The sequence below is a fragment of the Xyrauchen texanus genome, chromosome 45 (genome assembly GCF_025860055.1).
Source record: "Xyrauchen texanus isolate HMW12.3.18 chromosome 45, RBS_HiC_50CHRs, whole genome shotgun sequence".
NCBI classification, from domain to species: Eukaryota; Metazoa; Chordata; class Actinopteri; order Cypriniformes; family Catostomidae; genus Xyrauchen; species Xyrauchen texanus.
In genome coordinates, this window is record NC_068320.1 from 17,707,025 (window position 1) to 17,720,378 (window position 13,354).

The window sequence follows — 13,354 nt, forward strand, 5'->3', positions numbered from 1 at the left end:
GATATGACTGAAGTCTTCATCTCACAAGAGTGGTCATGACTTTACATATCTGTTTCAAAATGACTATTTCTTTAGGAGTAAAACGTTTTAAATGAGGGAAAACATTACAGAGTGCACCTATAAATTATCTAACATTTCAGCTCATTATTCAAACCAGAATGGAAAGTAACAGCTTTCTGTATTCAACAAAGTTTATACATGTTTGATATGCACATTAAATAATAGTCTGATGTTTGACATTTTTTTTATTTTTTTATTTCAGCCCACATTTCAGTTACATAAATATGTTGTGCAGCTAGTGATCAGCTTAAGTTTGAACATTTTTAGTAATATTAAAGTTTAAGTACTCTTATGGAGAACCAAATATGAAAAAAAAAAAAAATATATATATATATATATATATATATATATATATATATATATATAAGTAATATAAGTATCCTACTTGTAAACATAGTGACCAAATGTGTAATGCATGTCTTATTGCCTTCATTTTCAGTGGATTTTAAGGTCGGTAAAAATTTGTACCGGGTTGAAGGCCGATTTCCCTTACGTGATCCCTGGTGGGGGATCTCCTACACAGTTTGCCAAGACAAGCCCAAGCATTATGTCAAAAGCTACTCCTTCAGCCTTCGTACTAATCTGAGGTCAGAGGGCCAGTCAGTTGTGTCTCTTTCTCAAAGCGTGTGGGACCTGACTTAAACACATTATGGCTGCACGAAGACCGTGGAGCCTGTCAATGTGCTGGATGCCCTGCAGGATTCTGAAGATTCTAAATTTAAGCATAAAGCTGTGTCTGAACAGATCAAAGACATATGTCAATCACTCAGGTTGGATCACCAATATCATTTGTATAAAGATGTACCTCAAGAATGTCAATGAATAACTTAGCAGAGCCAAAGCTAAGGTCAAATATAGGTGCTCAGATAAAAAAAATGAATATTTTCCCATCATTTACTCACCCTCATACCATCCCAGATGTCTGACAATTTCAGCTCTGTAGGTTCATACAATGCAAGTGAATGGGGTCTAGAAATGTGAAACTCCAAAAACCATGTAAAGGCAGCTTCCAATCAGTTTTGGGTGAGAACTGATAAAAATATTACTCCTTTTTCACTATAAATCTTGACATCAGTCTCCTCTGTGATCATGATTTCAAGCTTGATTATACTTCCTAGCACCATCTAGTTATCTGTACACGCATCAAGCATTAGGAAGTGTAATGGAGCTTGAAATCATGATCTGCAAGGAGACTGATGTCAAGATTTGATTTTGTTTTGATCGGTTCTCGAGTCTTTTTATGCTGACTTTGTGCTTTTTGGGGTTTAAAGGTTTTATTCACCATTCACTTGCATTGTATGGACCTACAGAGCTGAGATATTCAACTAAAAATCACAATGAGGGAATTTTCATTTTTGGGTGAACTATCTCTATTCTAAACCTTAAATATAAATTTTTGCACATATGATGAATACTGCACTTTAAATTATTTTGAAACCATAATCAGTGGCAAATTTTGTCTTGACTCATCAGTTTCTGGGATACATGTGAGAGTTGCAAACATGTACCCTGGAATCATGATATATGTCCTAACATTTCTGCCTGGCCAGTTTATGGAAATAATAAGCAAGGGAAAGATGGAGCGCAAACCTGAAAGCAGATGTCTCCAGCGAGGACCCTCAACAACAACAGAATAATACAGATGGTTTAGCCAAACTGGAGGAGCTAATTAAGACGGATTTATTAATTATGGAAGATTTATTTTTGGTAGACTTTATGTTACCAGCATTGCCATCCCAGATGTGGCTTTCTTTCTTCTGCTGAGCACAAACAAAGATTTTTAGAAGAATATTTAGGCTTTGTTGGTCCATTCAATGCAGGTGAATGGTGGCCAAAACTTTGAAGCTCCTAAAAGCATATAAAGGCAGGATAAAAGTAATCTATATGACTACAGTGGTTAAAACAATATCTTTAGAAGCAATATGATAGGTGTGGGTGAGAAACGGATTGATATATAAGTCCTTTTTTACTATAAAAGAAAAAAGTTAATTATCTGTTGTTTAGGGGGATAAAAATAAAGGAATTTTGAATTAAAATATATTTTGTCTTTAGCCAAACCTCGTTGTAAATACAATACGTCATCACTTCGCCCAGGCGAAGCTGTAAAATGATTGGCTGAGATTGCTCGGCGGGGCGTATCAGTGACGAGTATCTCCGAAGCAAAGTCTTCTGAGCTGTCAATGTGTGGAGTTGCTGCAGATGATCAAAATTTCCTGTCATATCCAGTTCATGCATTCGCCTATATTTCATTATGTCTGCTAGAAATCCGGGAATGCACCTAGGTGAGCGTTTTATTTTCCTTTAAACAAAGCAAAGTTTTACATTGAGTAAAACCGCTACTTTTTTTCAAGTGAATGGCTGGGCATTTAATAAAAAAATTAAATTCAAATAAAAACAGTGGACAGAATAAAACTTTTTGCAAATGAATAATGATCTACACAGATAATGGTGTCCCTTTGGCTATACGACTAAGATTTTTATAATAAATACAAAGAGTATATACTTTGTGCTGTGTGTGGTCAATGTATAACTACTGTACATCTGACCAGATTTATGAACTGCCTAAATGAACCTTCTTATGTCCTTTGTAGGTGCATATTGCCTAAAACTTTTTTTTCTTTATAGGATGTTTTCTAAACTACATTCCTTAATGAATCACACATGACCCATGTGTCTCATGACTTACATTTAGCATGCAGAGGGGAGTACCAAAACCAAACTGATCTTTTTAAACCTTGTTTTCTTATTTCTTGTCTTCTATTAGATCTGGCATGGGTATCAAAAGTGTGAGTCAACACTCAGGCTGTTCTTAAAAGAGCCCAGCAAATCCAGGGATGCAAGGTGGCCAAGAAACAGTGGCAGGTAAATAGTTCAGAGAATTTGTGGCACCTGATCACTGGTTTTGCTTTATGCATCATCTTGATTGCATTGCACTGCATTGCTATGTGCATTGTAAAATCCAGTGTAGCCTATAATATGACTATCATAATCCTCTGCTGTAGGCTGCCTGGCTGCTGAAAGCAGTCACATGTATTGATTTGACGACCCTCGCTGGTGATGACACCCCCTCTAACGTCCATCGACTGTGCATGAAGGCCACACAGCCAATTCGGCATGACCTGCTCAAGAGTATGGACATGCATGACAAAGGTCTGTTAGACAGGTGCCAAAGTTTTCTCAGCAAATTGGCACTTGCAGTAGTACAAAATAACATTCAATGATTAACTACAAAGTTATGGAAGATGCAAATGGCAGTTGGAGGAAATCATTTTTTAGATGCTTTTAACCTGTCATTCCTAACTATAGTTGGAACTTCCATTGTATTGATGATGTTTAACAAATGTGTAGTGATACATCTGCCCACAAGAGGGAGAAAAAGCTCCATTTGTGACACCATTGAATGAAATTCAGTCATATTACTCAATAAATCAACAGTATGCAGAATCGGAGGCATCTGACATTAACAGAATATTTGATTGTTTTTGTAGTTTTTTTCCTTCCCTAATTTTCTTTGGTTGCTGCCTTTGCAGACTTGCATAAAATGCATGCTAGTTTTGTCTGACAATATTTGCATGCGCATGTGTGTGTGTATGTGTGTGCTTACAGGCATCACAACTGCTGCTGTCTGCGTGTACCCATCACGAGTGGCTGATGCAGTGAAATCTCTTAAGGCAGCCAATTCTAGTCTTCCTGTTGCATCTGATAAAAGATTTGAAACCACTCTTTCTAAATCTCTCTATATTTACACATCATCCTAGAGAGGGTGCAACCACTTTGTCTCACCTAATATTCTCTATTACTTTTCTATACCATTGCTTTCCAGTGGCCACTGGTTTCCCTGCTGGACAGACGCCATTAAAGACCTGTCTCGAGGAAGTTCATATGGCTGTGGAGGATGGTGCTATGGAAATTGATATTGTCATAAACCGGACTTTGGCACTTACTGGGCAATGGGCAGGTATGTGTGTCTAGGGAATGTGTGTACAGTTTGCATGACATTTGTCAATGTATTACATTATATATAAACAATAAATAATGTTTCCATAGTTTTTGTTTCTTCAGTTCTAGTTTTGGTACTGATTAACATGAACAACTAAACCTGAGTTATTTATTTTTTCACCAATGTTCTAATCTCAGCCCTCTACGATGAGATCCAGCAGTTCAGAGAAGCATGTGGAAATGCTCATATGAAGACTATCCTGGCAGTGGGAGAGCTAGGAACCTTCAAAAATATATACAAGGCCAGCCTGGTGTCCATGATGGCAGGTGAGGACACTAAGTGTAAGATCCCAGACAGGCCAAGATTAGTTAAGGAGGCTCTGTGCTTTCAGTAAATTGTTAAACTAGACGCATATGATGTGACGTATGTTATATGACAAAACAACATAGCACTGACCACAGCAGAGTTTGTCATTAGGAGAAATGCCAATAAAACTACATCTGGTAAGAAACCTAAGTACATTTTTACAATGAAACCTGTTTGAGTCAAAAGATTAGAGTCTGTGCATTTTCATATTGAGAATCAATTGGTTCATCTAAAAGCTGAAAAAGCTGCTTTCAGAGGCTTTATATGGAGTTAGGATGAAAATAATGTGCATTTCAAACTGTTCTGAGACCAGTGCAGACAGACAGCACACTGGAGGTTATGTCATTCACTAAATGGGGAACAAGGAAGCATCCTATATAGTAGCTCTCGTTGCAACTAAGTGCATTCAATCTAAACATCCTATCAAAAGTTTAGTTTCAGGCTGCAGATGATGTTTGAACAACTCATAGCAGACATGGGACAATGGTAATCAGTACATAGATAAAAAATCTATAATGTATTAGTTTATTTTAACATGGTTGGCAGTGATTGGATGATGCTTGCCATTATTTTAAATCAGAATTAATTATGCTAATTAGTCTCAAAAACATGAATAACCAACACTCCTGAAAACATCATAAACAGTTTGATTAAAAAAAGCTGACTTTCTATAGCTTGGTATTATTACAATTTTCACAACGTATTCCCGCTGTCCACATATGTTGCCAAACATTTTTAAGAAAACTATTTGCAATAGAATGTTTTTTTTTTTGCATGTTTATCAGGAGCTTCTAGTTACAACTCAAAAAGGAAAATGGAAAAATGCACACAGCAGTCACACTCGAGTCTCAAGAGGTTATACTTCTTCATCATACAAGCACCACTGGTTCAGCGCTTGTGAATTCACTATCCTGCGTTGGTGTGTATGCGTCGTTCTGCAAGTACACAGCCAAATTGCTAGTGTATTGAGAGAAAGTGTCTTCATTTCTGATATAATTATGCATTTCATAAATAAACAAAAGCAATGTGTGTGAATATGTTGAGATTTAGGTGCATATTATTTATCGTATATGTTGTCTACCATGCAGAGAGAAAATAAATCAGACACATACTGTTAGCTTGCTCTTGACATACATTTGGCATACTTTTGACGCTATGTGCAGCAATAAATAAATAAATGAATACAAAAATCATCAAATCATTTAATAATTGCTCACCAATGCAAAATGTGTGTAATTATAAAATTGAGATGCAATTGAGTTTACAATGGATATAGACAATATAACCAACTCTGAACAGATCATTTTTTTAATTGCTGACCAATCAGAAGTGTTCCATTTTCATAACTTATGAAATAGTATTATTTACTGTACACCATACTGTCAAAACATTGTGCAGATTGGAACGTTCTCAAGTAGAATACAACAAATATTGTATCACCAAATATATAGAGAGTAAAAAGCTTTGAGCTTATAAATTGTAAACAGATTGTTTTTAACTTCATTATAAACAGAATATAAAAACAGCAGATGTTTCTGATTTTAAGTACAAATACAATGTAATCTTATAATAATCTTGGAGAAAATGCAGTGCTACCTCAGATACCTAATTGTCATGCTGGGGGATTTGTCTCACAGCAGGAGAGGCGCATGTCAGGCTATGGCATAGCTCTGACGCAGAAGTATAAATTGGCCTTAAGACTTGAGACCAGGCCCGGACTGGCCATCGGGAACACCGGGACAATTCACGCTGGCATGGCGATTAAGTTGGCCTGCTGCCAGCCAGCGGTTTGTTTTTTATTTTTATTTATTTTATATTTTTTATTATTATTATTTTATATTACTACCTTTACCAGTGATCATTTTTGAACTCGTCATTCAATAAAATTATTATTAATATTAATAACAATAATAAAAAAAAAATCATGAATCTGTTAGTCTTGACTGGCAAGGCTACGATTCGACTTTACGCCTCAGACAAACGGTTAAACAGAAAATGCGAGCAGCACCCGATGATGTAGAGAAAACGGCCAGGTGGAGCAGAGAGGGAAAGGACAAAAAAAAAGAAAGCACTCCAAGAAGAATCAGCAAAATGTTGCAAAATTACTGACCTGTTCAGGGCTTCAAGTGCAGGTCAGTTTCATCTGTAAATACTGTACTTGTTTCTTCGTTAACTTAGCTAGCAAATGTAAGCGGTAGCGCCTGTCTAACGTTACATTCGTGGAGAAATCAAAACAAATGAGTGCACACAGAAAACTCACAGAAGAAATGTACTGAGGTAAAAATTCTAAATGTTGTTTTTTTTTATTAATAACATATGATTTAGTTTAAAATAACACAACTAATCGAGCTGTTTTGCTGAATATTATCACGATTGAAAATGTTACATTGAATTTATTGTCCAATAAACAAGTAGCGTAGTTCATATTTATTATTAAGTTACTTACATTTTAGACACAAACCATATTAACTGTTTTTGTTCTATTTCACCGACTAAAATAGTTCCAAAGGAAAGCTACAGCAGTGTTTTGTTACTGAATGATTCAGCGTTTTGAACAAATCTTTTGTATGAATGACTCAATAATTAAGACGGTCACTTGCCGCCACCTATTGGCGGTTTAGTTTAATGTTTAAGTATTGCATTTTTTTTATATTCAAACATTTATTTAAAACATCAATCTCATAACATTATTTATTGCAGTTGTAATTGCAGTGCACATTTTTTATTTTGATGGGTAATAGCCCTATAGTGTCTTATTATTATAACTGAATTTATTGATCAAATGTAAGAATTTGACATGAAAGATGATGCATACATTTAATAAGGTAATTCAAATTTCCTTTTTTTATATACACTTATGAGTGAGAAGTAGAGAGTTACAAACAGCTTTGGACTTCTAGAGTAAATGCTTGTATGTACGTTATGTGCAGACCCATTTGATATTAGGACTGCTTTACTTCTAGGTTGGTTGTTTATGTTTTTATGTTATGGTCATACTGTGAAATAAATGTAATTTAGGGGGGAAAAAACAAGGTTGTCCGTGTTTCTAAATTTTATTTGGGTGCATAGGATTGCCTGGATGGGTGTAGGATTTCCCGGCCTGAAATTGTGTCCCAGTCCAGCCCTGCTTGAGACTCACAGATGGTCTAAAGGAGTCTTAATGAATATAGATTAAATCCACTTGCCTTTATAGTCAACATTTAATAACCTTCATATCCTATATGATTTCTTAATGTGACGTAATGTTAATTTCCAAATGAAACAAGACTTTCATTGATGATTTTATCCATCTGGAATTGATTGGATCATATGGGTGTTCCATGCAAGAATAGAGGGGAAGGGGTTAAAAAGTAAGAGGGCTTGGTGACATCTTACGAAAAAGAAAGTTGTTTCCGAAGCACAGCAAAGTGGACAATTTTGATATAGACTGTCATTATAACGTTTTTTTTCCCCAAAGCACTTTTCAAACAATTCCACTTATACAGTTCACACTAAAGCGCACATTACAAAAATCAAGCTCAGTTAGATGTTCTGTCCACAGTATGGCACTATTGTTCATCCTTTTTACTCTCCACATCCAGATGGCCACACATACACACGTGCATGCACTCCCACACATAAGGCCAGTGACTGAACGCTTAAATAGCCTTTGCACATTAAGCCGATTACTGTACCCAATTGTCAGCGGCTCTGATAGGGATCGTTATTAAAATGCATTGCTTTTGTCGCAGTGCTCATTCCTTAATCTCCCCTTGTTCCTATGAATTGCGTATGAGGTTTCTGAAATTGAATGATAATTTCACCTATTAATCTGCGATGCAGGAGCTATTTTACTCCCACGCTCTCCGGCAGTGTCCCCGCTCTCCGCCGCAAATGAATAGAGCTTCATTACTGTCGCCCGCGTTTAATAACCGTTATCCATTATCGTGTAATTAAGACTCCCCAGAACGAATCTCAAGGATTATGTCAGTTTGAGGGAGAGGGTGAGCAATAGACTGAAAGAGTGGCGGAAGGGGTGGGGGTTGCAAAAAAGAATGGAAAAACACATAAAACATATCTTTAATGAACTGGAAAATGTTCATCTTGTTCTGTACGGTAATGAACAGTCATTAGACATGAGGAAAGGCAGGCAGGACTGGGGTGCTAGGGGTTAGACTGGTCCACAGTTTGTGGTTCATCCATTAGAAGCGTCATTTTATCTTCTATTTTTATCGGAACGCTGATAAACCGTAATTGGCTATGAAGGAGAGGAAGAAAATAAATGATGTCTCTTATTGATGAACGAATGCACACCCTCTGTGCCCTGCAGACGGGACCATATGTTCTTGTCTAGCCTCCCCTGGCATCACGACTAATGTCCTGTCTGGGTTCAAAATCTGACACCTCTCCAAAGCTCCTGAATGGAGGTGCTAAAAATGTGCATGTTCACAAAAGACATTTCAGTTTTTAAGAGCACGTTTAAGTGAACTTTGTCCTGTCAGAATGAAGTGAACAAAAGGTGGCAAAAACATTACAATTACTAATCAGTGTGACCAGCAAAATGCATTCTAAGTAGTTATTTGATAGTTCAATCATTTGATAGGAATCATAAGGAATTTAACAGTTCCATTAACAATTATTTTAGTACTTTTGAGAAAGAAAGAAATTAGAGGGAATGCGATTTGTTTTTTTTTTTATTGGATGTTCTTAGCAGTCTGTTACCAAATCATGAGATCATTTAATATTTAAACAGATAAGATGCTTGGAAATGGTGAGTTTACACAGACTTAAAGAGTTAGTTCACCCAAAAATGAAAATTCTCTCATCATTTACTCTCATCTCTGTCTCCCAGATGTGCATGACTTTCTTTCTTCTGCAGAACAAAAATTTTGATTTTTAAAAGAATGTCTCAGCTCTGTAGATCCATACAATGCAAGTGAATGGTGACCAAAACAGTGAAGCTACAAAAAGCACATAAAGGCAGAATAAAATTAATCTATATGACTCCAGTTGTTTAATCTATGTCTTCAGAAGCGATCCGATTGATTTTGGGTGAGAACAGATTAAAATATTACTCTTTTTCACTGTACGTGTTGCCATTGCCGTCTCTGGGCATGATCAGGATTTCAAGCTTGTTTACACTTCCTAGTGCTTGAGGCATACGCAGAACGCTAGATAATGCTAAGAAGTGTAGCCAAATGCCAATGCATGCTTCGTCTCTTACCTACTAGCCGGTGACTTATACCTGAAATTTGCTGGAAAAAATTGGCAGACAATCTCTTCCTGTCAAAGTGGGCGGTTCTTGGCCAGAATAAGCCACAAAGTAAGCAAAACTGTATGCGATTGTCAAAAGTCTGGCTCTGAGAGGCTATGTCTGCTGTGCTTCTTAACCACTAGGATCTGACTTCATCAAAACTTCAACTGGCAAGGAGTCTGTCAATGCCACTTACCCTATTGCCATAGTAATGGTTCGGGCCATTCGTGACTACTATCTAAGGACAGGCCATAAGGTAAAGGACCCATTGTATCTGTAAATCAATATTCTTTCCATAAATCATACATTTTATCCACCATTTTCCCTGAGTGAAATGTCTTTTTTCTGTCTCAGGTGGGTTTCAAGCCCGTGGGAGGCATTCGAATGGCGCAGGAGTCAGTGGTGTGGCTGACTCTGATAAAGGAGGAGCTCGGAGACGAGTGGCTGAATCCCCACCTTTTCCGACTGGGAGCAAGCAGCCTGCTCACTGACATTGAGCGGCAGGTAATTAAACCAAAGCTGTGTTTCACACTCTCAAAGCTGGTCTATTCTGGCTTAAGGTGTGATAAACTGATCATTAGTGGCCATTATGGCAGGAAACGGAAGCTATTCAGACAGTGTGGCTTTATGGCCTTAGACTCCTGTGGTGAATTGGATATAGATTAGCTCCTTTATTTATGTATATGTCTATTATAAGTGCTTAATGTAGCTGCCTTTTGACAAGGCTTTTAAGAGGTTAGAAAGTGTTCAGACCGGTTTAACCAACAGGAACAAAAAGATGTCTTGTCTCTTTATTGTTGCAGATTTATCACTACGTAACTGGACGCTATCCAGCATATCATGAACTTCCTCTGGCCTAAATCTGTGAAAAATCAGTGAACCCCTGAATCTCCATGGCCAATGAACTGTTATAAATGAAAAATTCTCTCATTTACTCACTCTCACATTGTTTCACACCTATATGTTGTTATTTTTTAAATGTTTATTGTTATTTTTACGTTTAATGCAGATTTAAAAAACGCGCTTACTATGCACATCAGAAGCAGTGCAATTTTGTCTTCAGTTTCATCAATGGGACATTTTTTTAAATCTGGACATGGACACAAGCTGTGGCTGAGGTGAAGTTTATTAGTGGTTAACAACTTAATTTTGGACTTTTTATGGTGCTTGTTTGTTTGTTTGTTTGTGAGCTTAAAGGAATATTCCAGATGTGAGGCACTTACAATGGAGGTGAATTTGTAACGTTAATGTTAAAATACACACTGGTCCAAAAGTATAGCCACAAGACATAAACAATATGTATGTTAACATGATTTTAGTGTGATAATGTAACGATGCAGGAGGAGGCAGACAAGGGGTTGGATCCAAATGCAGTGATTTATTTAAACAACAGTGAAAACTACACGGGAAAAACACAAACAAAGGAAATACCCGCGATGGGGAAACAAAACGTAAACACGGAAAACATGAAAGGCAGAACCGGCAGGATGAACACGGGGAAGAGCACGAAGACAGGCGTCCACAAACATCAACGATAGACAAGGGAATGGAGAACAAACAGGGTATATATACACTGGATACAAGATGATGACAAACTACAATCAGGTGAGCACAATGACACACGGCTGGCAGTGATGAGTGCTGGGGATCATGGGAAATGTAGTTCTAACACGAAGACAGTGAAACACGGGGCGGACAACAAGGAAAACGTGACATGGACTATGAACAGAGACGGGAGAAAAAGAAAACACGGGACAGACAACAAGGGATCATAACATAGGCCCCCCTCAAAAGGACCGGATTCCAGACGGTCCTAGAGGGGAAAAGACCCACAAGAACAACAACTGGAAAAAATGACCAAGGAGTGAGGGGGTAGACCCGGGGGGAAAACAGACAGATGAAGGGGGGCACAAGGGACACAGAGACAGACCAAGGAGATAAAAGGGACAATTAGACAGACCAAAGGGAGACAAGACATGCGCGTCCAAGGGGGCAACGTGGGGCAGATAGACAGTCCAGGGGGCAACGAGGGGCAGGCAGGAAGTCCAAGGGGGCACAGAGGGCAGGCAGGAAGTCCAATGGGGTACAAAGGGCAGGTAGAAAGTCCAGGGGGGCACAGAGGGCAGGCAGGAAGTCCTGAGGGGCACAAAGGGCAAGGACAGGTTCAGGTGGTCTGGGAGCTGACCACCGGGCAAGGACAGGTTTGGGGGGCCTGGGAGGAGGCCACCGGACAGGGACTGGGTCAGGGGGCCTGGGAAGAGGCCACAGGACTGGGACTGGGTCAGGAGGTCTGGGGGGAGGTCACAGGATGAGAACAGGGTCAGGAGGCCTGGGAGGAGGCCACAGGACAGGGACTGGGTCAGGGGGCCTGGGAAGAGGCCACAGGACTGGGACTGGGTCAGGAGGTCTGGGAAGAGGCCACAGGACTGGGACTGGGTCAGGAGGTCTGGGAAGAGGCCACAGGACGGGAACAGGGTCAGGAGGCCCGGGAGGAGGCCACAGGACAGGGATTGGGTCAGGAGGCCTGGGAGGAGGCCACAGGACAGGGACTGGGTCAGGAGGCCACAGGACAGGGACTAGGTCAGGGGTCCGGGGAGAAGGCCACACTAAGGGGACAGGTTTGGGTGGCCCGGGAGCTGGCCACAAGGCAAAGGCCGGTTCAGGGGACCTGGGAGGTGGCCATTGGACAGGGACAGGCCCAGGAGGCCTGGGAGGCAGCCTCAGGACAGGGCCAGGTCCCGGAGGCAGAGCTGAGAGGGGCTCTGGAGACGAAGCTGTGGGAGGTTCTGGAGGCCCAGGAGGCAGAGCCAAGAGAGGCGGACCCATGGAAAGCTCGGGAGGCGGAGCTCTGGAAAGCTCGGGAGGCGGAGCTCTGGAAAGCTCGGGAGGCTCGGAAGGCGGAGCTCTAGACAGCTCGGGAGGCTCGGAAGGCGGAGCTCTAGACAGCTCGGGAGGCGGAGCTCTGGAACGCTCGGGAGGCGGAGCTCTGGAAAGCTCGGGAGGCTCGGAAGGCGGAGCTCTGGAACGCTCGGGAGGCGGAGCTCTGGAACGCTCGGGAAGTGTTGGGTCTTGGACGGTAGAAGCCACAGGCGCTGGCTCTGGGACGGTAGAGGCTACAGGCGCTGGCCCGCTGACCGTGGCAGGCGTGGGCTCTGGCTCGCTGACCGTGGCAGGCGTGGGCTCTGGCTCGCTGACCGTGGCAGGCGTGGGCCCTGGCTCGCGGCAGGCGTGGGCTCTGGCTCGCTGACCGTGGCAGGCGTGGGCCCTGGCTCGCTGACCGTGGCAGGCGTGGGCTCTGGTTCGACAGCCGGAATCACGAGGGGTGGTTCCTTGGGCGCGAGTTTCCTCAGCATGAGACTCACGTACTCCCTCCATGGGTGGTCTCCGGGTTTCGGCGCCTCTCTCCGCCGGGATGACGGTAACCCGACCCAGTAGATGGTCCTCAGGGCGTTGTCGTCGAACACGGTGTGGATGGCGATCGTGGAGAAGAGTCGTGAGTACTCGCGGAGGGGAAGATTTGCCTCGGCAGTTCAAGGAAAACCGCTGCTAGATCCATGGGTGGTCTATCGTTCTGTAACGATGCAGGAGGAGGCAGACAAGGGGTTGGATCCAAATGCAGTGATTTATTTAAACAACAGTGAAAACTACACGGGAAAAACACAAACAAAGGAAATACCCGCGATGGGGAAACAAAACGTAAACACGGAAAACATGAAAGGCAGAACCGGCAGGATGAACACGGGGAAGAGCACGAA

At 40.9% G+C, this 13,354-nt stretch overlaps 1 pseudogene; it reads left to right on the top strand.

Moving 5' to 3' along the window:
- The first annotated feature begins 2,311 nt into the window (after window positions 1-2,311).
- LOC127637670 (deoxyribose-phosphate aldolase-like) lies at window positions 2,312-11,555 on the top strand (annotated as a pseudogene).
- The last annotated feature ends 1,799 nt before the right edge of the window (window positions 11,556-13,354 follow it).